Raw genomic sequence first — 27,711 nt, forward strand, 5'->3', positions numbered from 1 at the left:
TTTTTTTTTTTAAACGTAACTATCATTGCGTTATGTCAACACAAAAATGAACCAAAGACTTTGGAAATCAAAGCCGCATCTCATCACAATAACAAAGAGCCTCACGAGTCCAATAAAAATCTGACTAATCTGTAAAACGCAAAAGCACTTATGAAGTTTTCTGGAGCATGTCAAAACTATTTTAGATCAGGAGCAAGTAAGTGTTTGCCCAGGACGTGCGCCCAACTCTCCACTGGATTACTACGTCTGAACTGTTCCCAGGGTTGAACAGAAAGACTTACAGATGTGTTACAGAGGCCCTGTGACGGTTAAGCAGTCTAAATATCAGGACCAGTGGGGAGTTCAAAACCTGCCATGCAAAATGTGGTGAATGACAATGACTGCACCAACGAATGCCTGTGAATTAGAAATGAGTAAAGTTTCACGTCATTTCATGTTTGCAGCACAAATGCTTTCTTTGGCACGGTCTTGCAGAGCCCGTTTGACCCCTAGTTGCTCTGTTACTGTTAAAGTATCCTGGTGCTGTCATTGATGTGTGAATGAGATGATTAGTCTCGTTCTATTAAAGCATCCCCCACCACCACTAAAGGAGAGTACAACATGTCTGAAAGAGAGCTATGGGCAAAATTACATGAGGATATCTGTGCTGTGCTTGGAACATTGACACCCATCTGTCATTTCATCTGCCTGACCGGCTTGGAAGAGCACAAGTACATGCACAGGCTCCCAACCTAGATTGGCTTTTTAGTTGGCCGCAGGTTTACACAAAGAAGACAGTAATGATATATTTTTTTGCGAGGCTGTGGGAGAGCTGAGGTTTGGTTAACAATTCAGGAAACAGATGAGCAATGGCTACCATGGTAGAATAAATGAAGGACATTTTATGGTGTTTACATTGTTTCAGAATACTAAAAACATCACAAACTACTCTAAGACCTAAAAGAAAATCCTTGTGTATACACTTCTGAAGGTTGCTTATAGCTCTACTTTTATAATCATATTGTGCTAATCTCGGCTGATTCTAATTTAAGAATTTTAAAGCAAAGCAGATGCAGGCTATTCTATAAAGTGCAACTGCGATCCTTGATAAGATCATCTGCCATGTTAATGGAGTTGAAGAAACAAGCCGTTAATTCCAAGGGCAGCTTTATTTCTGCGGTAAACTGAATACCCGGAGATAGCAAAACGGAGACAGAAAAGGGGGGAGAATTCCCTGAGCAGCGAAATGATATCAAATTATATCAATCTCACCGACTCTTCTTACCCAGCCTCCTTTGTTGCTCAGGGAGGAGAAAAAGAAGAAGGAAACAAAAGGTGGCCAAGGTCACTTCCATCGACTCTGCCTTGCATTTCAGGTTAGAATAGCATGGAGGAGGAATGTGATTTCTGCTGACCGTTTTATTCAGAGCAGCAACAGTAAGTACTAAGGGACCACCCACGGAGAATAAAACCACACTCATCGTGACCTACACCCCCCCAGTGGAGACCCCTCCAGAAAATTATCAGTGACCTTCAGGTATGATGAAAACCTCCAAGGAATTTTCCCAGAGAAACATATCATTGCATTCCGACAACCGCCTAACCTAAAGAAACAGCTGGTAAGAACCTCTATTCCCAGGGCCACTACAGAAGGAAATGGAATTGTTCATTGCAACAAACCACGTTGCAAACTGTGACAACACATAAACGTTGCCAACACTATCACCTGCCTAATCTCAAGCAGTTCACTATTAACATCAAATTCAACTTTGCCTCCACTAATGTCATCTATGCCTTGACCTTTCAAACATGTCCTAACAAAATATGTATTGGGGAAACCGGACACACCGATATTGAACACCCACAAGAGCATCATCTGGAGCAGATAAATTCACAAACCTATAGGTAAACACTTCAACCTTGCCGGACATAGCCTGACAGATCTCCGTATCGCTATCCTGCGAAAAATCTCACTCCCCATCAGACAAGCCGGGGAAGTAGCTGAACAGAAGATCACGAATTCCATGAATTGTGTCAATTTGGGACGCAAAAGGGACTTTGGTTTCATGCAGCTCTATAGAGAATGAATTACATACAGATACTACTTTTATACCCGGTAGTACATGTATAGTGCTTCCCTTGTGTTATATCACACTATTGTATTACCAAGTTTATATTTACTATATATCCTTTGGTCCACATCTTAACTATGTTTGTTTTATACACCTTGACACGCATCTTATCTACTAACTTGCGACCATATTCTCCATTTTTACTATTGCATCACCATGTGAGCTGCCCTGACTAGTTGACCATCTGTTGCAATCAATTACGGGCATCTACCTGGACTCCCCCCTCATCACACCATTGCTATACAATTGCTTTACTACATCTATTGACACGCCTGTTACCTATTGCTACCATATTCTCAACTATTGCATGACCATGGGAGTGGCTTGAACAAGTTTACCACTTACCACAACATCGTGTGTATAAAACCTGCTCTTTGGCTCTGCCTCTTCACTTCACCAGACGGAGCAGACATATACTTTCTGCAAAAGCTCATGTCAAATAACCAACCAATTAGTCTAAAAAATGCCACCTCTGTTTTACTCATGGACGACTGGTTAGCTCGATGGTCTCACAGTGCAGAGGTCATGGGATCGATTCCAGGTCTGACCCTCCTTTGTGGAGTCCGCAGGGTCTCCCCGTGCCTGCGTGGGTTTCCTCTGGGTACTTCGGTTTTCTACCACTTTCCAAAAACATGCATGGCAGGTTGATTGGACACTCTAAATTGACCCTAGGTATGCGTGTTTTCATCTATGTGTGCCCTGCGATTGGATGGCAAACCAGTTCAGGGTGTACTCCACCTAATGCCCGAAGATAGCTTGGATGGGCGCACGCACTCCCGTGACCCTCGTGAGGAAAAGAGGTTCAGATAATGGATGGATGGATGTCTTATCTATTTACCAGACTAAGACAGCTACTCCATTCCTCATCTTGTAAGGATTAAGGCATTGCCACACTTAGCTATGACGCGACAGCCTAAAAAATGGCTCCATTTTGGATTTTTTTTAAGAAAAAAGGCCATTTGGACAAGACTCAATAGAACATGCCGTGCAGCTGCAGCACAAGCCCTCATGATGTCAACTTTGAGCAGTCGCAAAGAGGCAAAGACGAGCGAAACCACTGGAAGCCAGACAGGAAGATAAAAGGGATTAAAGATACCCCATCCGAGAGGCAGAATGATTTGCAGTGCTTCATTATGTATCTTACTGTCAGACTAAATATACTTCAGCAGTCTATCACTGCATCAGCATATATCATACATGCACACACACACACAAATAGAGTAGTCCAGTCATTATACAAGGAAGTTCAAGTTCAAACCCCGAGTTAAGTGGTAAAGGTCAACAAATATTATTGCAGACGATTGGTCAAGAATATTAAACACTCACATACACACTCTCAGAGAATTTAATTAATACACAGCACAGTGTGGTCCTTGGCCACATGGCATTCTATCATGTTACAGTCTGTAGACAGAGCATAATGAGAATTTTGCCAGTAGCCAAGATTGTGTTTTTAATACTGTACGTTTTTTCATCTTGCTTTTGGAGTAATGAGGAGTTATCTCTCTTACACAAAAAGAACAGGAATCGGATATATCCACACTGCAATATAGCAGTTAAGGTCTACATTAGTACTTGTCTGCGTATGGCGACTAATTTCTCTGAATATGCAATAAGCAATATGAACAGCCTGTTTCTCCAAATCTGCATGTCTTTTAGGCTGTTTCTCCTCATCTCAATATCCACATCAGGTTAAAACCAGATCACACAGACAGGCAGTGAGGAGGCTACGGTTCAAGCTTTGTTTACTTTCCAAACCTCCCTCAAATTACCGGGTTCTAGAAATAGGCTAGCACCAATCTCTGGTAAGGATAAAAGTGCATTTAATTTTACTGCGGGACCTGAGGAGGAAGTGAAATATTAACCATAAACACCATGATACACAATAAGCAGTAAGAACATGTCTATTGTGAGAGAATTATGAGGCAAACAATCAAACCAAAACAATATTTTAGCTTGTATTGACTTCCCAAATTGGATACTTTCTGTACATGCAAGTAAAGCTGCAGTAAACGCTTGGGCAGTTTCTCTCCGTTTATGAGTCAAGACTACAAGTCTACCTTTACAAAAAATCCTATAAGAAAGAGATAGCCTCTTTAGATATCCCTCATAAGCTTTTAGACGAATGTTTACAAGCCGTTCTTTGAATAATTGTCTCATATAAATGAACATTGGAGTATTCTAATGGAGTTTAGGGGAATGTGATGGGCCATTGGATGATTATTCACTTAAAAAGAAAATCTTTTTTTACAATCAAACAGCTCATCTGATGTCCATTAAAAGAACATTAGGCACTTAGACTCCTCCTGTACTTGTACACATTTAGTATGGAACTGACAAAAGAATATTTTTTAAGACTATTAAGAATCTCAAATGTAGAAACAGCAGCACAATGACCTCATTCCTCAAATTTCTGATGTTTGAATCACAGTCTTTCTGTCTCATTTTGGACAATCTCTTAGTGCTTGCGTGGGTTTTCTACTGGTACTTCCGCTTCCTTTCACATTTCCGAAACCCGCTGTTTGGTGCACACATCTTAGTTTGGACTGTCCCAAGGCTTGAAATTAGCCTCTGAGTTTGCGGGTCCAAATTGGAGTCTTGGGCCTCATTAATACACATTGAATAGAAAAACTAAAAATCAACCAAATAAAAAAAAATTCTACATATCAAATTGAATAAAAAAAAAAATCTAAAGAAAGTAGAAGAATTAGAAAAACCACCAAGACGGTTCTAATAAAGGGCCACTGGGCTCACTAAATTACCGCGGGTGGTCCAAGGTCGAGGGCAGCTCTGTGCGACTTACACAGAAGCAGCGAGCTGGCAACAGCTTTGGCTGGCTACTTGTGTGCCTTAACTTGTTGTGGAGCCTGCGTGGTGGCAAATAAGCGACATTAGTCACAAGTATTGTTCTCAAAAAAGGTGGGAAAACAATCCTAATTGGTACGCTAACCTGAGATGGACATGGCTAACACAATTAACGCCGCAATTAGTGCTTGGGTGATCGATTACACTTTTCACATATGTCTGGCAGGAATCGCGAAGATCCAATTTTGAACAGCAAAATGGCAGAAAAAGTGTAACTTTCATTACATTGTACATCAGCCACTAGAATGGATGATGAGCTTTAAAGGAAGTAAAGTATAGTAAAGTATATTGATATAAGTATATTTATAAATAAATAGTATTTTCTCTTTCACAATTGAGTCCTGAGTTTTGAGTCTGACGTTTGAGGTCTGAACAACAAATTTGCGCAAAATTAAATCACAGCAGATTTTCTATTTTTAAATCACTTTAGCTTTGCTTCTAGATAAATAAACATTTGCTCCTATACACAATGCGAATTTCAAAAATAAATACTGATGATTCTATAAAAAAGGAAAAGAAAATTAATTATTCATTTATTACATTGTCATATTTGTAATATTAAATAAAACCCTTTGTTCCGTTCCCTGGGATTAATTTGCGAAAAAAAGTAAAAGAAAAGAAAAAAAATATTCCTGCACAAAGTTAGAATGTTGCTTCTCAACTGAAGTCACTAATTGGCAAAATTGCTCCCCAAGAACCAAAGAAAAAAAAAGAAAATATTGAGCCTTGTCTCCCATGTGGAGTTTTTTATTTTCTAACCATGCTTTCTCCCAAAAACACGCGTGTAATCTAAATTAAAAAGCTCATCGGTGAGAATGTTACTGAACAGTTACTCATATGTAACTTGCAAGTGGCAAGACTCCAGCCCACCATCCATCCATCCATTATCTGTACCGCTTGTCCTCACAAGAGTCGCGGGGGGTGCTGGAGCCTATCCCAGCTATCTTTGGGCAATTACGCAGGGTACACCCTAAATTGGTTGCCAGCCAATCGCAGCGCACACAAAGACGGACATCCGCCACACACTCATACCTAAGGGCCATTTAGAGAGTCCAATCAAACCGCCATGCATGTTTTTGGAATGTGGGAGGAAACTAGAGTACCCGGAGGAAACCCACGCAGACACGGGGAGAACATGAATTCCACCCAGGAAGATCGGAGCTGGAATCGAACCCATGACCTCCGCACTGTGAGACCATCGTGCCAACCAGTCGCCCACCGTGCCGCCCTTCCAGCCCACCAACAACACAAATAAGAATGAGCGGTTATAGAAATGGAATGATGAATGTTAAAACAACATTCAAAATCATTCTGCTTGTACACTCATATTATGTATAAGTAATAAGAACAGGATCAGAGTGGTCTTTGTTGAGTGAGCGCAGATGTCTTTCAAAATCACTGTTTACAGTTGCATCTACAAACTCTCTCCAAGATTCAAGTCATGTTCATTTCATAACACGCCCATATTAAAAAGTCACTTTGTTTTATCTTTGACAATGTATTGGCTGGTTCCATTTCCTTCTGTTGTAGGAGAGTTGTACAGCTAATGAGACACCAACAGGTTGGTCTTGACCCCCGAGTCCCAATTATGAATTATTAATCCTGTTTATGCCTCGGCAATAAGTAAAATAATAAATAACACTTAACAAGCTTTGTATTTATCAAAGTAAATGCAAAGCTACTAAATCCCTGTCATGAATTCCAGTGGCAAAATTACAGTTAGACATTGCCTGCTTTGACAGTGATAACTCAAACTTGGGTGACGCTTTTTCTTGGGCTTACTTTGTCATTTTTTACCATTTTTACAGCTCACAGGAAGTTAATTACAAATGAAAGCACTGGATAGGTAAACAGACTGTTGATGAAAACCTAGCTGTGCTTCGACAACTGTCGATGTTTATTCTACCCTCAGCGATGAGATAGATAATCGAAAACAGTAAATGAACGTAATCTAATGTGCTCGATCATAGTGCTTATTTAATTTAAGGGGTGCAAAATGCAGGGGAAATATTTTAAAGAGAGTTAGTTTTTGTAGCCAGCCATACCTCTGAGTACTCCTCTAACATTCCGCTTCCACGCAATGTACGTTAAGTGAAGACTCTAAATTGGTCATAAATGTGAATGTGAGTGTGAATGGTTGGTTGAATATGTGGGCTCTGTCATTGCCCGGCGACAAGTTTGGCGTTGAACTCACATGACAAGCTTATCGAAAATGGATCATTAATGATAGATGCAAGCACATAATGTTGTCCATTTCTAATTCAAGGTACATTCATATTTGCTTTAACACTTGTGTAATGTTACGAGAATTTAAGTCTGCATACTTTGCTATGACTACAGCTTAATTGTTGACGTGGACATGACTTTACATAACCACCGTTGCTGTCCTGTTGACATACAACCACAGCAGTGTATTTTGGAAACACTCAAAGGGCATGACCTTATAATGAGGACAAGAGAGAGCCACAAACAGGAAGCAAGCAGAAATAGTAAACTGGTCAGTGCAGTGGGATTCATGTCGTAACTACAGTACATGAGTTTACACTCCCATGACTCCCATTTGTTGCCGCTGTCTCTTCAGAACTGAATGTACAAAACAATCTTTCCTGTCTCTGTTTTATTTCTTGCTGTCACCAGTGTGGCCACAACTTGACTACTCAACTCACCCCCTCGTTAACCTTCAACGGCAGCATACTCATTGGGTAGAGATGTGTCGATGTCAGAAATAAAATAGCAGCAGGAAATTGCTTAACTGCAAGAAAGTAGAGAAGGCTGCATGCAGACAGTGACTATTTTTGGACATTCACATTTTTTTTTACAATGAGACAATATCAAAAGGAAAGAGGATAAAGGATGGAAAATTACATAAGTCCCCTTTTCATTAGGACCAGAAATAGCTGAGAATTAATATCAGATTACACATTGAATATGAACCAGTTATCGTGCAAAATGTTGAATAATTACATGGAATAGTGATACACCATAGTTTTGTTGCAGTGAAAATCTGTAATTGTAGGAACGAGTAAAAAAAAAACTCTGGCAACTCAAGTTTGAGAGATTGTAATGTTATGCAAGTTAAACTTCCAAAATGAAATCATTGCCAAAGGATCTGTATTTCAAAACTGACCCCTGTAAAATTTAATTGTAAAATCAGATATCCAGTCACCCAGCTCTCAATCTCACAGATACAAACTGTCCTTAAACGCTTGATGAGACATCAAAGGTGGCCAATTGCATTGACGTGATTTTCAAACATTGATTAAAATAGTGCAACATGTATGTTCATATGGGCTGCAACTCAGGATGAAAATTATTAGCATACAAATTAAAATGTGTGAAAAAAGAAATCCTTTTTTTTCAGTTTTTATTTGGAGCATAACCACCTTTTAACATTGCACACTTTCAGTGTTAGTGATTTCAATAAGGGAATAAAAAAGTTCCATCTGCTTCGACAAACACGGAATATTTGATGACTGTCATATAGGAAAGAAGAACATGTGACATCTGACCAATTTCTTTTTCATTAATTTTGGAAGGATGTCCAGTTCTTGGGAATGTTTTTGCATTATCATATCTTCTCCACTCAATGATAACAGTGTTTCATGGTATATTTTATGCCTTGGAAATTATTTTTGTAAACTTCTGGAACAAGGAAGCTGTGTCAAATATCAGAAGATGCCTCCTAGAACATCTGAACTTTAATACTCAGAGGCCGTTGGACATGGTGGCCGGTAGAGATGGGTCATAGAAAAATATATATCACAAAGATGATAATAAAGTAACTCCCGTGTCACTTTTGTACAATTATGCTTATTTTCATTTTAGACATGTATCATCAACTGCGGTTAAAATAAAGTGGTAAGAACGACATTGTTAGCTGGAAAGAATGGGCAATTTATAATTATTTTTTTTTTAATTAAGCATTCTTATGCATCATAATGGCCGCCAGGTGGCCGACTGCACAACATCAAAGGGACGTAAATCACATTACATACATCATTAATTGCAGAAAGACGGCGCAATAGTAAACGTTACAGTTAATGGAAATAAAGAAATAATATGGTGGCGGCATCCATATAAAGAATTGTACCTTTGGAAAGAATGAACTACAACAATAAACCTGCGAAAAACATTACAAGGCATGCTAGGTACTACTTCAAACTGCACAAGTCTCAAATTAAACTGTCTCGCATAGAGGTTTGCAACTATATGTTATCATTTTGGACTTCATCAAAACATAGCATAACTGAGCAGCACCGATTTTTAAGGTTTTCCTATAAATGAAGGTCGGAGACGGGCGAGCGGATAGTTTGCTGGGAGACGACATCGGTGCTCTTTGGCTGCTTAGGCAAGTAACACTTGGTCAACAATTCTTCCCCAAAAGTGGTTTCGGGCCTTGCAGCGAGCTTGCAATGAGCTTCGCCTGGCATCTACCGCTTGTGAACATGTTGCGTTTTCGATCCTCCGTCAGTAATCACAGTTTACGGCAAATAAACTACACTTCTTCCTAGTATGCTGGAACACTATACTAATGTGATTTGTTTTCACAATTCAGCCTGAATTTTGTTTTTTGAGATCTGTCCAACAAATGTTCTGAAAATGACCTGACAGTAGAGATCATCTTTCTCATCATCTAATTTTGTGCAAAATTATGTAGGCTACTTTGCTTCGGTTTACATTTGATATTTGTATTTACTTATTGAATTATATTCCTACTGAATGCATTTCCCACATGATATCGGTCTGTTTAATGCCACTTGAAAATAAAGTGAGAAACGGTAAGGAATCAGAATATGTAGCACAATTGTTGTGATTAAACATGACCTATATGGTGATAGTAGATCTTTGTCCACATCGCCCAGCACAAGTGGCAGGTGTGGGCTAACTTCAATTTCATTGAATGTGATTGCTCAACTTTAAACACAATTGCATGCCTAGCTATAACATGGTGCACATTTGTGCCGCCATCGTATCTCAGTTGTTTATTTTGAATTTTACTTTACTTCTATCACTTTTATAGATGAATTGTACAGCTTACAGGTCACATTAATGATATAGCTAGTTTTGAAATTACCTGGCATTTGGACCAATTGATGACACACTTATTTAAACGAGAGCCAGATTAGCCACAGCAAGAGACATAAGGACATTTAGACGAGCACATTGCACCTCATTTTGTACAAAGCAAGAGAGCCAATAGAATAATAATTGTATCATTCCGGATGTTGTTTCCAGAGCACAGTAATTTGCCTGCTTGTTATGGTCAGCGATGTAGCAACACGCATCCTTTAATGGATTTCTGCAGTATTATTGTCTCATTATCGCTTTCTTCTTCTGCCCTTCTGCTCGTCTGTATGGATAAGATGTCACGACTCCAACATGAAAAACATGAGCTCACAGAAGAAAGCAAAACAATAATAAAAATTAAAAATAATAATAATAATAATAACAATATATCTTTTTATCATCCTCAGTATCATCATCCTCGTCATCAAAAGCTTGCCCTGGTACCTCAGGAAGGGTGGAAGGTGCTATGCAAGATATTTACTCATTCAGTAAACACGGCTAGTTAACTAAGATATTTAGTTTTATTGCCACAATTTATATCCAGTTTAATAACATTATTTCAGTAGTATTTTATATTCACTGATAAATGGCCACTAAACTTGTATACTAGTGTACTAACATACATAATTAGTTATTATATTAAATGAGCCATCAATCCATTACTATACCGCTTCCACTGTTCAGGGTCATTCGCTGGAGCTAATCCGAGGTGACGGAGAAAAAGGTGAACAACACACATACATCGATTGGTTACCGGTCAATCAAAGGGCGTCTGTAGAATTAGACATTCACGTTCACACCCTCCCTGAGTGAGAACTAAACCCACGTTACCTTCACAGAGGTCAGACAGGTGATCTGTACCTCATTTAACACATTTGAATATAATGCTGTGCATTGCAAACTGCAACGTGAAATGAATACATTGATGTCAACGTCCATCAAAACTGAGCATTGTCGTTTTGTTAAGGCAGAATTGTTGATTTTGAACTGGATGGTGCAGGTGTACCTATGTTACATATGTCAGCTGAATTAAATGTCACTGAATCGGAGGGCACAACGGGAGAACTTCAAATTACAGAGGACAAACATTCATAGCTAGAAATTAATTATGATATGAAATATATAGGATATATAATTATCCTCCACTCTAAATACAGTGGGTCAAAAAACAGACCGATCCACTACTTGGGTAATGGTGACTCGACTGAGTGTCAAATTTTTTCAAATTCTATTTTCCTCCCAGCAGGTCAGTGACATTAAAGGTTTCCCTCATCCAATTTTGTTACATGTAACAGATGTCAAAATGAGTCTGAGTCTCTGACTTTGACTTGTAAAACGCTGGGATTTGAGTTTGGCGCCGTTGTTACGTAGGATCGTGCCTAATGATACAAGTACGTGCCCACTCAGCTCAGGAAAAATGTCTGACTGCGACATTGCATCGCCTTTTGAATTTTGCATCAGCTGCCAATCTCGTAGGAATTAAGGAATAAACTACTTCAATTTATTCTGTGAAAAACTCCAAAGCATTTCAGACACACAATTGTTGAGCATTTTGTGGCAGATGGCTTCATCAACAGCTTTTGCAAATGCTGCAGAATAAATACCTGCACATTCAAACACACATTGTAGGATCCTACAGTATATGAAGCTTGTCACCATGAGCCAAGTGTGGGGCTCTGCCAGAACCAGCACTGGCCCTGTTTATTATTATTTAATATTTTTTATTGTATTATTTCACGCATAAAGAAAATAGTACTTCGGTGTAATTACTTTTTTTAAACATGCTGTTTTTTTTAAATATATAAATTCCAACAGAATATTTTCATATCAATCTGATGTGAAAGAAAATCAATGATGATTGATCAATGTAAATTGGATGAAAGTCCAAATATTGAATATGAAATCCCTTATTATCTGTGCCGCCTCAATATTATTATTATTTTTTTCAAAGTTGATGTTATTGTATTTATTTAAGAAATATGCGTATGTGGGTGTGTGAGTGTGTGTGTGTGTGTGTCTTTTACGATTATGAAGGGAAAACTTTAATCAACGAGTTTGCTAGCTTGTGATTCAAATAAGTCCTTATTGGCCCTTCTTTATATGATTACTTATTCCACATTCAGCCAGATAATGTACAGACTTGGGCCATTGTTGGTCAATTCTAAATGAAAGAAATCCAGCCAAGAGGTACAGTCCAGTTTCCAGTATGATCGGAATACAGAAGGATCTAATGACATGAGCCTCTGCATCATTCCTGCTTTCTTTGACCCTATCTCAGAGCCTACAAAGGACAAAATAGAGAGTAAGAAAGAGGGGAAAAAAAGAATGTGCCTTCAGATAAGGTTTGTGTTATCGCACCTACCAAGGAGTGTATGCGTGTGTGTGTACTGTGTGTGTTTGCACGCTCATGTGTGTACTGTATGGCTGGGGGGTTTCTATGAAGATGCTGGCCACATGATGACCAGAGGCGTGGTTATCCTTAGGATTACATTTTAATCAATCTAAAGGCCCAGCATCCCCTCTCCCAGAATGGTAATCCTATGGAAGACTTCAATTTCAGCCTGTCCTCTTCCCTTTGACCGCTATTGTTGAACATGCAACAAAGCTTTATGTCATATGGAGACATAAGACCTCCACTTGCCAGCGATGCATCATGGCTGATGTATAACGGTGCACTTGCCAATCTAATTACATTCAATTCATGAATTGTATCAATAATTATTTGCCGGTGTCAAAGAAGTGACATGTTCATGACTGTGATTAAGAATTGCAGTGCAATAGATGTGCAGTGTTTACTTCTTCATCTTGCTAAATGAGGTAAAGAAAATGGGGAATTACCCCAGACGTGATACTATAGGGCCACATTCTCCAGTCAAAATAATAAATATGAGCATTTTCATTGTGGGTTATTCTTGGGAAGACAGATTTGTCTTTTCGTTTTGCTTTCAGGGCTCTCATAGATCAGGGGTGGGCAAACTTTTTGATTGGTGGGCCACAATGGATTCTAAAATTTGACAGAGGGGCCGGACCAGGAGGAGATGGATGGAGTGTTTTGGTAACCTCACCTCATCAGAGAAAAAAAATACATTTCATTTTAAATGAAAGTGAACAAAAGCATTACAACAAAATACCTGTCTTTGACACTCCACAGTATTTAGAAAATAAAACATTAATAAGGTTTATTCATTTAATTTTTTTCAAGTTTGGCGTGCCGGATTAAAACGTTTAACGGGCTGCATGTGGCCCCCGGGCCGTAGTTTGCCCACACCTGCATTAGATTGTGCTGTGAATTGACTGGCGTTATACTTGAATACAGAATCTCTCATGCTCATTTGTCAACATTTAGATTCCTAAATATTAAACCAAGACTATAAATAATGCGGTAGGGTACACCGGTGCTGCAATAAATCTATTCTCCCGGAAGAACATAATGTTTTGCAAATAGTGCCAGGTGACGCCCAATGAATTTGGCAGCTATTCGATTCCATTGCGCCCTTCTTTTTTTTAACATTTCTTTTTTTTCATGAGGAACATGAATCAATCAAGCAAAATACTTGCTGGTTCCAGCTCCTAACTCAAGTAGCACACATAACGCACTAAGAGAAAGCTCAGGCAAACCAAGATCATGTTTTTACTGTGCATTGAAAAAAAAAAAAAAACTCAAGCTCACATGCTGCAAGCTACACATGCATGCAAATGTGATCTCCACCAGGACTCTCTCATCTGTCCTCACACAACCTCAATGCATGAATGGAACGTTGGAGATAGCGTTGATGGGACGAGAGAGTCAAAGGGAATAAAAATACCAGGAAAAAATCTGAGATCTACAGATCTCCTCCCATAATTTTTCTCATCTACAGTCGGCTACAGTGTGTCTACGTGGCAATATAAATCAGAAGGATAAGCGGATAATGTTTCATCTTCAATAAAGAAGACAGATGGTCACAAACACACGCACACACTGACACCTTTAAACAAGACTATATTAAATCTACTGGCAAATAAAAGACTGGAGGTACAGGTCGTGTTAAGCAAAACTCTTTCTTCTTTTTAAGGCAAACTAACAGATGGTCACCTAATGCTGACACGCACCAAAGTGTTCCAAACATTAAGGCAGTCTGATAAAGAGACAACAGTGCTGGACCAAGTAGACAGACTTAAAGACTCTCCATCTGCGAGAGCCGTAGTGGCAAATTGGGTTCGTTATTGAGGCTTATTTTTTTGTTTTTTTTTCTCTATGTTAAGCCACAGTTGGCACGAAAGGATTTACTGAAATGGTTTAGAACAAATCTGGGGCTCTGGGTGGCTGCCAATCGCTGCATTGCATGGAGGGGACTCAAGCAGCTTAGTCGGCAGCAGACAATGCACAGCGGTGGCATCATGACACAGAAAAATAAAGCGTCAGTAGGTCACTTGTGATTTGTCTTCGGGCCATAACGCCGGCTGGTCGAACAATGCTTTGCACTCGAATATGGACTGCATGACCACACAGGAGGAATATATATTGACAGTATGAGGATACATTCATTTTCATGCCGAGTACATGTCTAGCGCAAAGCACAGCCTCACTGCATGAATGGGTTGGATTTTCTTTCCTTTGATATTTTCCGAGACTTTGCACACATTTGCGCCGTTGTGCTAGGGAACGAGACAATTCAGGGTCATAGTCCCCTCATTCCGATTAAAATCAGGGTGTTGGAAGCGCACCAGCGCTTGACATTGCAGAAGCAGGAATTGACTCGCTGGGGTCCGAGAAATGAGATTGGCATCTGCAAAGTTAATTTAAAAAGTACACAGTAAGATCTCCCTTGAGGATTATGTAGTCGGACACGTAAGATTGTACCTTGCACCCCTGATCGTGCATTTACACCGGTGAGGCATATTCACAACAAGCTGAAGTGCACCATTGCCCCGGCGCGAAAATGAAGAAGCAGCTGTTTTTACGCTGAGCACACTCTACTTTATGTTACCAAATTGTCGGATGAGTTGGGGTGAAGCCACGCCGTGTCCCAGTATGTCCAAAGAGGTACAATCCAGCCCTAAATATGCACCGCTACAAAAATTAAATTTTGCCAATTTTTACAGCAAGTGCACAAGCGCCAGTCGATCAAAATATGGTCCTAGATATTCAATAAGGTTTGTAGTATGAGCTTTATTAGACCACTAGTCCCTATATGAAAGAAATGAAAGCTGTACTTTATTTCTTTGCACGATCAATAAAATATTAAGGAGACAGGATTTTAATTTGAAAATGGTTTGTATCCCTTGCTCTCTTCCTCAAATCATTTTTCTTAGGTTTTGCTTTCCTCCCAGAATGCACCCCCACCCACCCTTGGTCCACCCCTACCCCACGTTTGTGCTGCTTCGAAAACAGTGAACATGCTGAATCCTATCTGTCAAGGAAAACTGCTCTCCTCCAGGATGGCATGGAGAAATATTCCGGTTGCCGGGGAGAAAAGAGCTGATAGCGGTATAACGTCAGCACTTCTGAGAATACAAGGATAGAAAGATAGTCTCAATCAAACAGTACGGGCACATGTGTGATTTTTGCAAACACATCAAGACTTCTTCCTGCTCATCTGTCATACTTCTTCAGCTTTTTTTATTGCTTCGGGACCACTCCTCACCTCTCCTCCCACGTCCATGTGACGCCCAAGACCTTCTCTCCTCAAAACTGACAAATAAACAACTTACCAGCAACTTCTCCTCAGGCTTGTTTAGTATGCGTGAGGCATTATGAGTAAATGTTTTTACATGTCTTCTTACACTTGTGCACCCATCACTCAAAGATTAGAACAGGCTCAATCCTGACCATCATCCTCAGACCACAGAACCTTCTTTCACTCATTCATTACAGGGTATTTATTGGTGCAGTATTTTTCAGTATACCTGTATGTCAAGTGCATACCTGTCAACCTCGGACAGTGACTCCCCTTATAAACCAGTGTAGTTCCCCTTATAAATGGATAAAAAACCTTATAAACACAATCGCAGCGTTTTTTAATTATATTTTATTATCACTATTAAGTATTTAGCAAGAAAGACAATGTAATGGAAAATAATAAAGGCAGTATGCATAACATTCTTGCATTGTACTTCCAGGCCCAGCATGTATTCAAATAAACAATTTCACCTTTATTTTCATAGTCAGTGTTAACGTTTAATGTTTTTTATTATATTCCGATGTGCATGATTTTGCTGACATAATCTGCTCCCGAGATGGTTTAACTTTGAAGCATAGGTCATCACAGTTTAACTTCACCTGGAGTAGAGCTGTAAGAGTGTCAGTGCCCATTGTCTTTCTATATTCGGTGTTCAATCTGGCCGTATCGAAAAAATAAACGCGCGGCTGAGCATAACTTTCGCTAGTTCGCTGCGCCAATCGTCGTCAGGGACCAGCGAGACGAGACGAGACGAGACGAGATATTTTTTATCCGAAAAGCGTCAGTCGATACCGGTTGGATCCGAATGGCGAGTCGATATCGGTCTGGACTGAAACGTCATTGGGATTTTTTTTTGTTTAACTTTTTTGTGGTTTCCCGTATAAAAGTCGTTATACGCCGTATGTGATTAGAAATTGTCAAAAAACGTATAAAATACGGGGAAACCATATAAGTTGACAGGTATGCAAGTGCAAGAGTGGCTTAAACCCAAATAAAGGCTATTCCAAAGTATATTATGGAGAAATGCACTCAAACTAAGCTCCCCGATATATGCATCTGTGCATTACTCACTGGACCTAACTGGATACACCGGATTGCTTTTCTAGTGTCATTTTTATTTGTTTATCGTTTGTTAACTTTGCGCTCATTTCCTATGTTATCGTGCTCCCTTGGTAAACTTACTCAATTTGTTTGGTCTGCCTTGATTTGACGGACAAGCATCACAGCAAGTAGATAAACACTGACGTAAAATGTGCTAAGAGCCTTTAACTTGTGATCACGGCTAATGGCACATAATGAAAATCATCTTTAATATGATTCTGGGAGCTGGTTTTCAAAATCAGGCAGTACTTCTCAATAATTTTCTGTTACGCCCCCCCCCCCTCCTAGCAAGAAGAAAACAATCCGCGCCCCCACCCCACCACCCACTCTCCGCTACAACGGTAAATAATAGCATTTTCGTTGCGAAACAAACCTACACCTAGAGTTAATGCTCGTTGCGCACAATGGGCAATGAGAGCGCCACTGCCAACTACTGGAGTGGATGTGCAATTACACCCGCCCCACTATTTGAGAAGCACTGGGTTCATGTATTTGGTCAATGCTTTTATTTTTTTAACCGACATGAATAAAGTTTGGAGACGGTTGACGTACTGCTGTTGTGTGGTTTCATTGCTGGCCGTAGTTTTTGCTCAAATTGTTCGGCAGTTTAATCATTTAAAAAGGACATATTAGGGAATATTAACATTCTAGTTGCTTGTTCACAAATACTTGGAAATATTTAATGTGATGAACTGTCACCACCACGAGTGCTTTTGTATTTACCGGAGCTCAATTTTTAATTCAGACTGTGAGTTGCCACGAGTTTTAGTTGTGCGCCTTGATGTATCCACATTGGATATGCCCCCAGTCGCCATGGTAACAAAAGGCTGGCATTAGGAAAAGACAGTGGAGTGAGAAGTGGCTCATTTACATGAGACAGAAATCCCCTCCCTCAAAACCTGGGTTGAAAAGAAAAAGAGTGTGGGAAAAAGTGCTGTAATTATCCTTGTGGTATGTTTTTATGACACCTGGGAACTGTTTAAAATGGTGAGGAAAAATACAAAAATGCCTTGTTTAATGTCGCTATGTGAACATCGTGAAATGAGGTACTGTAACGTTTTCCTGAGAGAAAAGGGAGGCATTTATTTGTCTTACATGGATGTTGCACACTGCAACAATGAGAACGGCATCTCTAGTCTGGGTGGGTATGTGGAAAAATTTATAGTCCACATAACATAAATATCACTGTAGATTTATCCGCAATCATTTTGGTAAAATAATCTTTTGACCATGCAGTGTATTTGAATAGTAGCTACCAGAATACATTCATGATTAGCGAATAAAATCCAGCAAGGCTTCAAGCACACAGCCTGAATAACAGCAAGATACAATCTGGCTAATTGGTGAGTGAGCTTTTCGGAAGCTGCAATCTCGCCTAATTGTCACGGTTGACACCTGCGCCTCCTCAAATGCCACTTATTCTCCTTTTGGAATCTTGGCATCTGAGATGTAATTTGCAGTTAAGTACTTTCAAACACACAGTAATATACAGAAATACCTTTTCAGTTCACTAGTCTAATACAATGGTGGGATCATGTGAGCTAAGTAAACCAAAAAGCTACTAGCTTAGCATGAATATTGCAGAGCCCCGTATAACGGTACGACACCAAACCACTTTGGCATGCTCGAATATGTCTCTTCTCTTTCAATTTCATTATAAAACATTTTCTTGGCAAACTCTATTGTGTGTTAAACGAAACGTATTAGGATATTACAGAGTCTGTGATCTTTGGTTGCCATGGTAATGAAAGTTGACGTTATTCCAAGTCAATAAACAATACAGTCCAAATGTTTGCAGCCAAGATGTGCTTGAAACTTCAAAGTACTTTAAATGATCTTTTCTAAGGGTGTGATTTTGCTGCGAGTGCAACATTTGTGCGCAGTTGGGCCGAGCCCAAATTCATTCTACAAGCATCAAGCAGGGAAATCTGATTCAAACAGATCACAAGTGTGTATGTTTGCACAATAATATAAAACATTGGGCACATGCTTAGGTACAAAATGTGCCATCCAAGTCCCAGGCGGTCAGGCAGCTCAGGCAGCAGGTTGAGTAGCTGTAAGAGTTCAAGGATCACTAAACTCAGGAAGAGCAGCAACTCCACTGAGGCTGAAAACTCTGCCCCGGACACACGCACACGCACACACACACACGCGCGCACACGCACGTGCATACCATGCACTGTAGATTGTCGAGCATGTGCGCGGATAAGATTCACATGCGTGCAAGGTATTCATCAGTTGATCTGCATTCCTGAGCTTCATGCAACCCATTAGTGTGAGCGATATTGCACGGGTTTGTTTGAAAGATAGAACATCAAACGGGATTTGAGCCCAATTGACACACACACACACACACGCACACACACACCCACTCTTTCACTGACAACATAGCAGTGCTTGTTCCTTTTTTTTTTTTTAAACCTTTTTTTTATCTCTACCTGTGTTGCACTCTAAAAACTCCAAAGCGTGCTTCACCCCTGGGACACCATGGTAAGGTAATATCTATGTGAGTAACAAAAAATAAATGAATAAATAAAATGTGTGTGAGTGTGTCCCAACGATGGCGGACATTAAACATTTAGGAGAAAAAAAAGTCATATTAAGAAAGCATGTCTTACGTTTCTGCTGTACGATTAGAGTTAAAGACAAATTCCTTAATTGTATGTTTTTTATCTCTGCTCTTACATTAAAATTCATTAGACATCAGTCAAAGTTGTACTAGGGAGAACAGAGGTGTGGCCAAACGCACAGGCGAGGTCCTCCGAAGATTGCATTTTTGGCCACATGACATCACTTCTGTTGCGATTTGACTCCATGTTGTGTACAAATTATCATTAATCCCCCACAAATTCGCCACGGTTTATGCGGTCCATGGAGACTACATGAGGAGAAGCCGTTGAAGGTGTGTTTCTAGATTTGGAAACCAAGGGCGGACGGGTCGTGTCGGAAATTTGGACACAGCCTGGGGCTTGTTGTCACGCAGGTAAATTGTGGCATTGCAACTATCTGCTCCACCAGAGAGCGCAACTAAAAACTGTAATACTATTTTTCATCCTTTATATGGTCAGGAGTCATTTTCTGTCTGAGAAGACAATAGTGCGTTGTGATCTGAGATGAGAGCCAGTTAACCATTTTGCTTGACCCAAAGAACTCCTAGCAAATCAATTAAATTGTGCCAGAATTTGTCAGATTTTGTTTGAGTATTTATAAATTGATCTTCCAGTTGTTGTTGAAACTATGTCATCATGCCGGGATGGCCGAGTGGTCTAAGGCGCCGCGTTCCGGACCCAGTCTCCCCAGGAGGCCTGGGTTCGAATCTCGAATTTCCCCATTGTGGGACTAATAAAGGCATTATTATTATTATTATTATTATTATTTCAGGACTGGTTTAACTTTCATGATGAACCAATGCCCTCTGTTTGAAATTCAATTTAATCTTGATTGTTTAGTACAAGGAAGGCAAAACAGACATTTGAGGCTGAGACCCATTTCATATGTGCAATCAGGTCCTAAGTATTTTAATCCAGTGCAAGTGGCATAATATTTTCTGTTAAAAACTATTTCAATGGCTATGGTTAATGTGATTTTTTTTAAGATCAATGGTAAACATTTTCTTTGGCTGACTTCAATGGTAACTTTAAAGTAATAAAAAAAAAGAACAGCAATAATTTTATCCTTTTTTATGAGTTGCAAAATCCAGCGCGACATATAGTGAGACAATATACCAAATGGTGGAACAACACGTCACATGTTTAAACACTCCTTTTGATTGCATATAATTCGGCATTGACGCAAAATGTGAAAATGACGTGAATACAAAATAAAATTCTGAGACTTCGGTCTTTCATCTGGTCCTTATCCTTTATTTGTATATGATATGATTTCAAGAAATATCTCCAAGTGTGACATGAAGCCCCGGTCTCCCCCTTTCCGCACATGCAACTATTCAAACATTTGCATGTGGCACCTTATTCTAAGAAATCCTAAAGGAAGAACTTTCAACATTCAAATCCACCTCCAAAGTCATCTGGTTTAGTATATTGAGATGCAAGCAAAGGGTAAGAATAGCGAGCTCAACGTGGGGCTTGGTTTCAATGCACTAGGAAGACAGATTTAGTTGACCACCTTTGTAAAATGTGTGGAAAGGCTTGCAGACATTGGTCGATGGCACCATTTAAACACACACTAAGAAAGCCAAAGGTTATTTCAGTACAGAACAGACAGCATTCTACCACAAACACTTCCTCACTTGCACACACGCACACACTCCGACACACGCACACACACACTCAATACATTTTGGACTTCCAGAAGGGAGTAGCCACTTCCATCGACACTCAACCAGGATGTTCCTGCCCCCTTGCGCCAGCCAATAAGAAGGCTGCATTTAAAGGCGAAGGTGCCATTAAGGAAGTCCCATGTTCCCTTCAGCTCTCGCTGCTCGTCTCCTAACACACTGTTTTTTCCTGCCTGTCAATGCCAGGAACCCATTAAGAAATGTGTGAGGATACAACATAGGGAGACAATGTAAGGATGGACTAAGCCATTGTTTCTCATTTTCAGGCTGCACTATTATGACACGTGAAAATAAAAAAATATTAATCGGATTATGAATCAGTATTTTCATCAAACTAATATCACAGAAAGACATATTTTGACAGACTGTCAGAGGAAGAAAATATGCAATATGCAACACATATTTCCCCAAAATATATACTTTTACTCTAATATATAACCTTCTTATTTACGAAATCTTAAAACATAAAATCTGAAGAAACAGTAAAGCACAATGTGTAGTCCTGCAGTGAAGTCCTTCTTGTGCTGACTGTTAAAAAGGGAGCTGGATGTATGTGGACGGGACTATTGAGTTTCACTGCTGTCAATCAAGAGGCCAGTCAGATCATCTCTTTGGAACGTGGCCGCCCTCCACCTCGCTTCATGTTCCTTTCCACAGCGAGACAAATTGACAAGGATTTTACGTATTTCTTATTGGAAAATCTGTATAAATGTTGCATTTTTATGTTAATTCATATTAAATGATGAACCAGGGGCATAGGTGGAAGGCACCAGATTTTCAAAACAAAACTTCTTTCAGACTGATGATCGATAAAAAAATTTTTTGATCAGTCACCGTTAGCGGCCAAGGTCTTGCTGCCCGGTAGCCTACTGGTCTACTGCCTGATATGAAGCATTCATGATCACTTCTTAATTGTTAAAAGTGTCATCATGCTATTTCATACTGCGAGCCAGTGTTCCCAGAGTTATATTACTTAATTGAATGAGACTGGTTAAATAGAAGCGGATCCCAGTATAACAACAGCTCACAACAGTGTGGAGTCCTCAATGGATTTAGAGCTCATTTGTGCATCATCGGTTGTGCATGGCTATAGAAGGACACAGGGGGTCAATGCTAGCCTGTGATTTAATAGGCTCAAATGAATTCATCCCACAGTACAGAAGTTCAATGCACTTTGGTGTAGCTAGATCATGCTGTGAATAGTTCTTGGCCCGCTGACAGTGCTTTAATCACAATTGCGCTTTCAGAGCAAGGACGAAAATCTGCCTACTTTGGCAACCACATCAGCACTGGCTGGCTGCTTTCCAAAAAATGGGTGGGATTCACCACCACTGCAACAAACTTGGGAATTGTTGTTGTTGTTGGGCAAAGTGGTGCATTTAGGCAATAATATCAGAAGAAGCTGTGTTTGGAGAAACATTAAGATTGATCTCTTGATGTAAGTTTATTATTTATTTACCTATGCGTGCAGAGGTCCAAGCAGCCATGATCATTACTGTTACATTTACCTTTATTTACAGCTGTCATGTTGGCAGAATAAAACATCTAGACACTGTTATCAGAAATATGCAAGGACACTCTTAACATGATTTTCACAAAACGGATGGCACATAAAGGATAAAGGTGTAAGTAAACACATTTATTTTCACCCTGGCACATTGGTCTCAATGCGGCCATCCATGAACAAGAAGCACCCAGAAGCACAAAGACAAAACAGTTATTATTTTTTTCCATCCTCCATGAACCAGGAAGTCTCCTGCTAACTACCCAAAAAATAAATAAATAAATAAATAAAACAAAGGTAAACCAAGGAGTTTTCTTTAGGGTCTCATCTTATTCTTACATTTACAATATCTACCACACGCACACACACATGGCCATCCATTTTCCTTAGCCCTTGTCCTCATTAGGGTGAACTGGAGTCTATCCCAGCTGACCTGAATGACGAATTAAGCAGGATCGACCCTGGACTGTTTGCTATTCAATCACAAGGCACGCATAGACAAATAACCTTTCAAACTCTTATTAACGCCTAAGGGGAAATTTAGAGACTTTAATTAACTAAAGTATTAATTAGATTCTTTTAAGGGTTTTGAAATGTGGGAGGAAACCTCATTTAAAAACCAAAAAAAACCCAATAAAACATCCTCAGGAAAATGCATCACAGTCTCGTGCATTTAAAAGTATTTGTATCAATTTTTTGGATAGTAAAATGTTTAGAATTTGATTACTCAGACCGTTAAAATCAGCGATATCAGCGATAAGATTTTGCAGTAGGAGCATTTGCTGTCATGAAAATTATTTTAATTCACATTCAGAATCTCTAGAAAAAATGACTCTCTCCCCACCATCTGCAACAATATGGTCTACTGTGCTCACACATTTCTTCAAACGATGACATTATGCTTCCAGCACTGACAGGTAATTTACATCTCTTCATATGATCCACCAGTTATCGGTGGTAATATGTTGTGAAATTTGCATCATATCACACAAATAAATCGACTATACTACAAGCCTAAATCAATGTAAACATTTGCATATTGTCTGGTAGTTTGCTAACTTCCACGTTACAACAACGTAAAAGACAACATAAGCCCTTGAGCTACTTCTTGTTCAGCCAACATAGCTAATTGTAATATTTCAAATGACTCATTACTTCATTTCTAATGAGCAACAACATACTTTTTTTTTGCTTAAGGATAAATTGGGCCATCCTCATTTCAGTAAAGATGGCAAGAGACATATGAAATGCTTGATTAGAATTGCTTTCCGCCGCAGTACGTCAAAACTTTGACGTACTCCATGAGCTTGCTGAAGAAGCAGAAGAAAAAGAATCATCTTTATTTGAACACTCGCAAAATTTGACTTCCGCATTTGACCCTTCGTGTTATTGTTAACGACTACTCATGCCGACCAACGAGCTGCTCTTGCTTTGACAACACCAGGCCAAAGTGGTCAAAGTCTGCGGGATCCATTTGATCTGATTTTTCTGTCAAGTAAAGTGAAATTGCCTAATCTCAAAGCAGACTTTACTACAAATGTACAACACTAAAGAACTGAACTGAAAAATTAAATGCAATCAGAAACCAAGAAACGACACTCGGGATAGAGATGCCATTGTGGGGGTTCGGGTTAGGGGGCCTGCCAAGCTTTTTCCCTTTTCCCTAGGTTCCGGCTGTTTTCCGCCAGGCACGCCTCCGACCGGAGAGGGCGTCGGCTCCTGCGCACCTGCTGCCCATCATCAGCAATCACCGCGGGGGTTTAAAGCTCAGCGCTGCCAGGAGCCAGACGCCGGATTATTCCGTTACCTACTTCGGTACCCGGTCCACGTCGACGTTCGCCTCGTGCACGTCCGCGCCTTTGTTATGAAACCCGAGTTAACCATTGTCTTTCCTCGCTCTCCCTCCAGCCGCCCAGCGCCAGCCCGAGCCCGATCCTCCGCCGCCAGCCGCCGAGCCCCGGAGCGTCGATCGCACCTCGTACGCCCGTACGCCGCCTGCCTGCCCTTCTCCGCCTCCGCCGGCTCGCCGCCGCCTTCGCCTCCACGCCGCTCTCCGCGCCCGCGTTCCTCCCGCCACAGCGCCGGTGCACACTCAGCGCGCCGTCTCCGCTGCACCTCCGCGAGCGCACATCTCGCCACCCCAGCGAGCACCCCGGCGCTGACTCGCCGCTCCTCCACCTGTCCTCCTGCCCTGCTCCCGGCACCCGTTCCTCTCCCCCCGAACCCTTCAATAAATCCTCCTCAACCATCCTCGCTTGCTCTTGGGTCCAGTTTTCCTTTATCACGGTTCCCTGAACCGTTACAGCCACAATGCTACAAAGTGACAATGGCGGGAATCTAATGTCTCCCGACAACTTCTGAAGCGCCAAATTCTAACGCTCCTGATTGATACTGACTGCAGTGTGTCACAGTAATCTACACCCAAGCGGACATGCTACCCACAATAAAAACACATGAGGGCAAAGCAGAGAGTATGACCACCATTTCTAAGTATGATAGCAATCCTCAACAACACAAGTGGGAGTCTCACCTAACAATTTACGTACTCTGGGATTTTCTAATCTTTGTTTTGTATGACCAGTCAGGTGCATTTTAGGAAGCGGATATGTTACAGGACCAATTGCTGGTACCGACTGGAGGAGAGCCACCTGTATCTTAAGGACATGTGGCAAAAGAGAGAGTTGCAAGCATATCTGAGAAATAGTGTGTTGACAGAATTCGATTAGCAGTCCTCCCCGTGGGCCTTCACTCAGGTGAGGCGTGCGTGTGTACTGTATGTGTGAGCATTGACTCCCAGCTCTCATCCGTGTCTTCTCAGTGAGGTGTTTTGAGGATCTTTGACAGACACAAAGAAATTTTAGGGAGTCCCTCTTCCTCCTACAGCAGCGCTTTAAAAGCCCTAAAGCTCCTTAGACAGCCTCCGCCACTTGTTTGATGAAAGAACATCACTTTTAATAACTCCTAATACTGCGGAGATGGAGCAACCTAAAATAAATCCTCGTGAATCAAACTCGTGTAGCTCTGCAGGGCTCTTTGTCAAGCACGATTGCGATGAATACCGCCAGTGACTACTTCCAGTGGCGGCTTAGCGGCAGAACATTCTGTCCCCCCATTCTGTCTCCACGCATCAACAAGGAGGCGTAATAACAACATAACAATTCTCTCTTTTATTGCCCTCAAGCGATCATGCGAACTTAACACACGCTCGTATACCAACACGTTGTTGGCCAATATTTTGATTCTGAGAGGCCCCCAGCAGGAGTCATTGTTTGGAAAACGTAGCCTCAATTGACCAAAAGGCTTAAAGCTAAAGATTGAGAACCAGAATGACACTAATCAAATTCACTTTCAATGCCCACCCACACATATATAAAAACTACAATTTTTATGTTTAGGTCAGAGAAAGAACTCCGTCAATAATATAAGCCAGAATTCAAAGCAAACATGGTGAAGCTGCATTTAAATATTGTGCCGGACGCTAATGTAATATGGTGCCAAGAGAAACAAAGTCAGCCCGCCCCCTCAAGTCCAAATGCTTCTAAATCCAGGGTAAAAACTTTTGCTATTTCACATATCTTTGGTTAAAGGAATTATCCAGCCAAGATGGAACATTTTTCACTAATAAGCTCAGTTTATATATTTTTTGATCAAGAAACTGAAATTAGTTATCAATTTCTTTTTTTTTTATCCATTCATTTTGGAGAAATTAGGAAATAAGTGACGACTTGAAAATGCCTTGCCACGCCCCCCTCCGCTCACCCCACGGAAGGGAACGATTACAAACTCTCCATTGGAAATCATTGTACTGGTGTCGAAAACCGGTGATCAACTGGCACCAAAATTCATGTGGACACCCCTACCTATGTCTATTTCAACATATCAAAAATGATTAACCTCTCTGTGGCTGATTCAGAGAATGAGGAACTGTGGAAGTGAGCGGAGATACATAGATGAGGCTGGGTGGACATGCACACCGCTTCTCTGCTGATCACGTTGATGGACGTGCGCAGCATAAACGCACCTGTCGGGATATTTACAGAGATTGAAGTGGGAATGAGTAGACGTTATTTGGGTGAGGATTGGACCCAATTGTAGGCTGCGTTAATTTAGTACTGATGCCATTTTTACATGCAAACCTACTATAAAAGTGCCAATGTTAAGCTCAGGCAAAATCAATTTCACTGTTCGAGCTTTAAGAAATACATTTATTTTGTTTCAAATGTTTTAAGTCTTCTTTTACTGTGTTGTCAATGAATGTTCTTCTAGTAATTTTGGTAAGCTACTATAGTTTTCACTGTTTTGCTTCTGAATGTCATTTTCTGTTGTTTTTGTAAATGCCTTTCAGTGTCTCTGCTTGTGTCAAGCATATTGAGTTGTCTTGTATATGAAATGTGCAGTATAAATAAAGCTGCCTTGCCTTGCCTCATAATACATTGCTTTTGTTTCTAGCAAGGGTCGTAAGGTGGTCATCCTGGGAGGGGAAAGCATGTGCGCACGCATACATTACTTGCAAGTGCGTGGACATCCAGATTAGAATGCAAAATATTTCCTCCAGAATGGACATTTTCCGTTCCAGAAAAGCTGTCTTACACAACAAAAACAGCATTGGAAGGTCAACCATGTATAATTCCCAATTCCTTCGTTCAACCACAATGATATGTTAATTAGGAAATATTAAACATTGAATTTACGTAATGGTTTGCCTATGTGTGGATTGTACACTATTCTATTAGTGTCTACGATTATCCATAGAAAGTACAACCCTAGTCTGGAAAACATATCTCTCACATCAGATGGTCATTAAAAGAAAATCGTAGGCGTATGATTCCCAGGCACATCTCACAGATACTTCTGTCAGTGTCACTCTGCAAATCACACATCATTGCAAGGCCTCTAAAAGCCATGAGCCTGTGAGCTAGAATGAATCACCTCTCAGCACCTCCCAGGAAATCATACTGACATACAAACGTGTACATACACACAGAGCGACGGACTTGTGTGAGTAAAACGTATTGCAATTGACAACGTATGTTTGAATAATAATGTGCCCTTGTGACCTGCAGATAGATAGATAGATAGATGTGCCCATGCATGAACCGCATG

At 40.4% G+C, this 27,711-nt stretch overlaps 1 protein-coding gene across 3 annotated transcripts in view; it reads right to left on the bottom strand.

The window, feature by feature from the left end:
* kank4 (KN motif and ankyrin repeat domains 4) overlaps positions 1-27,711 on the bottom strand; it is a 74,283-nt gene that overhangs the window by 43,238 nt on the left and 3,334 nt on the right. The gene's annotated exons all lie outside the window — the stretch shown is intronic.

The sequence above is a fragment of the Idiotropiscis lumnitzeri genome, chromosome 13, assembly GCF_059441095.1.
Source record: "Idiotropiscis lumnitzeri isolate Australia: NSW breed Sydney's pygmy pipehorse chromosome 13, RoL_Ilum_1.0, whole genome shotgun sequence".
NCBI lineage: Eukaryota > Metazoa > Chordata > Actinopteri > Syngnathiformes > Syngnathidae > Idiotropiscis > Idiotropiscis lumnitzeri.